The following is a 3,771-nucleotide window of genomic DNA, read 5'->3' as shown; positions in this document are numbered from 1 at the left end:
TGTTCTACTAAAATTATGAACTCTTCTCAACCATATTGGGTCTCTTCAATATGGAAAGAAGTGAAAGGGAGTGGTAGGATGCAAAGCAACCAGACACAGCATCCAGCTGGAAACATTTTCCATGTTAATGCCATATCATGTCTGTCCCAATTTCCACTCTGACAGGCCACCACTTTTATAACCCCTCAGGACACTATTATGACACTTGTTAAAAAACTTATTTCCAGTGTTACTAAAAACCGCCATGAGAAAGATACTGCAGAGATTAATAGACTAAATCCTGACATTAAGAGCATAAATTAGGGAACAGCAAGTGGTGGGGTGGTTAAGGTGCTAGACTCTCACATGGCCAACCATAGTGCAAGTCTCAGACCTGGTAGTTTGAAAATCATACCAAATAGGTGTGCGTGTATGCACAAAATCCCAGCAAGACAATGGAGGAGAAGAGGGGAAGGGATTGTGCCATAGCCATCGCTCTGGGAGGTAATTTCTCACTTTCTGTCTTAGTGGTTCTTTCTCTCTCTGGAAAGAGCATGCACCCTCTATCAAAAAAAAAAAAGAAAGAAAAAAAAGAAAGAAAGAAAGAAAGAAAGAAAGAAAGAAAGAAAGAAAGAAAGAAAGAAAGAAAGAAAGAAAAGAAAAGAAAAGAAAAGAAAAGTCCTGGAGTGTAACAATAGCCTATTTATTCAAAGATTTCTATGATTAAACTACCTTTGTTGCACACACTCAGTCTTCTTCTGCTTGGCATAATCATATTTCTTCATCAGCTTCTCTGTCCATAGGTTTCTAAATTAAGTGCAATTACTTAAAAGGAATCAATAACAAGGCTAAGACAGTTCAGACCCTTGTTGGTTTCTAAAATAATCCTTGATCTTTTTTACCAGAACATTGTTCAGTCAAGTTTGAAGAATATTTTAAGAGGCCCTAAATCAGATTAAGTGCTGGCTTTCAGGTCTCCATATCTCGGAATGCTGCCAGATAGCAATCTCTGCAATTGAGTCATTTTGCATTAGGAGAGCTTGTTCCGATGATGCCCAAATGACTCATGGCGTCTAATTCTCTTAAAAAGAGCCAGGAGATCTGCAATGTTAATTATATTATGGAACCAAGTGGAGGAGTATTTCGTGGAGATGGATCCAAATTATGCATCCCAGGCTCCTATCTGCAGAGTGTTTTAGAGTACAGATCTGTCCTCACGGGTAAGGCATCTTGGTCTCATGGCACCAGAGCTGTTAGTTTCCTAACTTTAATAAACAAAATACTACAACATGACCAGAGTAATTAGCACATGTGTAATTCAACCTTTTCTGACCCAGGCTTGGTAGAAAACAACTAGATGGCAGCTGCTGGGTGCTCGCATGTTTCATTCTGAAAAGAGGTTTTTGTAGGACATGAGTATGAATGATAGGTCTGATGGACGGTGCACTCCAGACAACGTCTGTGGGATAGGATTGTCATGCCTAAACCAGACACTACCCACATTCACCAAGGATTATTGGATTTCTCAGTTCTTAAAGGAATGAAACAAGAGATTTGTTCAGTGAGCTTGCTGGAAGCAAAAACATCTCTTTCACCTCCTGTTTTATGTCAGCTTCGGGGGACATGTGTTTTTGCTGAAATAAAGCGATTCAGTTGTATCAATCCAAGACGTACAGAGGTCGTGTAAGTTGTACAGGACATTGGACTTTATTTTCCACGCACCCAGGCATACCAAGATGGTAAATGGTCAAATGCCGGGACAATTTTAACCTCAAAAGCCTGTTTAGGATATATTGTTTAGTTCTGTTCAATGACGAAAATAATGTCACCTGCCTCAAGGAGATCCAGAAACAGGAGACAGTAAGAATTTGTACCGTTTCATTTAACTGCAGCCTTACAAATCAAAAGACTTTCTGGTCCTGGGTACAAACCCAGAAAATCACAGCCAGGGATGCAGGGATTAGTTGACTTCAGAGTCAAGAGGAAACAGTCCTGCAGAACAACAACAGACTATAGAAAATGGGTTTCCTGAAGGCAGAGACCAACCGCACAGGGAGGCAGGTGGAAAGAGCAAGTGGCAGGTGAAAGCAATTGCAGCAAAAGACATCACCTGGAAGTCTGGAGCCTCTGGAAAGCTGCAGTCCCTGGCTCCTCGCCCTTTGGAAAACTGTTTCCTTTGCTTCATTATTTAAACTATAAAAAGTTCATACAAACATCTGAACGACAGAGCTAAAGTGAAAGCTGCTCTGTAACTGGCTTCCCTCACTTTCCAGGGACCTCCATGGCAGTCACCATGTGTAGCAAATAATAACTAAATTCTGCTTTTTAAATATTTTGTGTTCAGTTATTTCTTCTATTTTTTAATTGCCAAAGGGCATGTGCAATTGCTGGAGAGATGCACACAGACACAGGGAGAAAGCATCCCCAGCAAGGCATGGCCAGGCTGCAATCTCTTCTCTTTCTCTCCAGCCTATTTGGATATGGGACACACATGTACACGCACCCAAGCATGTTTTTCAAGCCACTGGGCCAGGATTTAAACCAGTAAGCCGTGTGATCCAGCTCCCTCAACACCAGGCCATGGGGCCAGCCCTGCACAGCAATAATGATGTTCCACAATGTGAGACAGGCCTGTGATCTGGTTAGCTGAGGTTAGCTGCATTTGGGCATGAAGGCCCTTAAGGGAGTGTCTCTCTCCCTCTCCCTCTCCCTCTCTCTCTCTCTCTTTCTCTTTCCTTCTCTGTCTCTGTCTTACTCTCATGAAAAAATAAGCATATATAAATATATATACACACACACATACATACGCACACATCACATGTATAATATATATGTATACATATGTGTGTGTAAATCGACAGAAAGTCAGATAAAAAAGAATTTAAGCTGACTACTTTTGAAATGTTAGTTTTATATTTCTACTTAATGTGAAATGGGAAACCCAAATTTCTTCAGAAAGAAAAATTCTAAATGAAGTTTCTCATGTGGAAGTCCAGAGCACTTTTTTATAGCAAGTGGAATGGTGGATTATATTTGGCTTATTTTTAGTGCAGAGTCAATGAAAATGCCAGTTAATAAACATAATTTCATCATCCAGCAGGTGAACTGATACTCCAGACTGTTAGAGAAAGCCAGGAGCCTGCCTTTACCTTCACATTCCGTGGTCACACCTGTGTAGCTACGGAGCTATGGTGTGGGCTGTTCTTAACTGGGTACAAACGAGATAAAGCCCTAGAAATCTTTTTTTTTTTTTTTTTTTTTTTTTTGGGGGTGTTGAGGGGATTTGTCCTACAGAGAGAGGCAGAGAGACAGAAATCACCCACCAGGGGGGAATGGCCACGCCACAATCCCTTCTCTTCCATTCTCCTCTCGGGATCCTGGGTACACACACACACAACGCCCGGTGTGAGTTTAAGCCACCAGGTCCAGGACTCGAACCACAGTCGACTACATGGGAGTTCAGAGACATAGCCTTTACGCTAACTACTGGTTCTGGCACTAGAAAGTTTTTGATGTACTATGGATGTGAATTACCACCTGCAGAACTGAGCAGACTGCATCCCCCTTGACAAGAGCCCCACTGGGTGATGAGTGTGAGTGGACAAGCATAGTATATGCCTCAGGGAGCCATGCAGCTTCTCAGGGAGCTGGGAAGCTGTTCCTCTCACCTGGAATTCTGAGAATGCTTCTGGACAGATAAAAAGTTCATGTCCCACCAGGTTTGGTGTCACTGTCTTTTCTCCTTTGCTTTCCCAAGCTTTTTTTTTTTTTTTTTTTTTTAAGAGGTTTTTT

The sequence above is a fragment of the Tupaia chinensis genome, unplaced genomic scaffold (assembly GCF_000334495.1).
Source record: "Tupaia chinensis unplaced genomic scaffold, TupChi_1.0 Scaffold143867_1, whole genome shotgun sequence".
In the NCBI taxonomy this organism is placed as follows: Eukaryota; Metazoa; Chordata; class Mammalia; order Scandentia; family Tupaiidae; genus Tupaia; species Tupaia belangeri.
The sequence above is the reverse complement of the archived record's forward strand: the minus strand, read 5'-3'. Positions refer to the sequence as shown.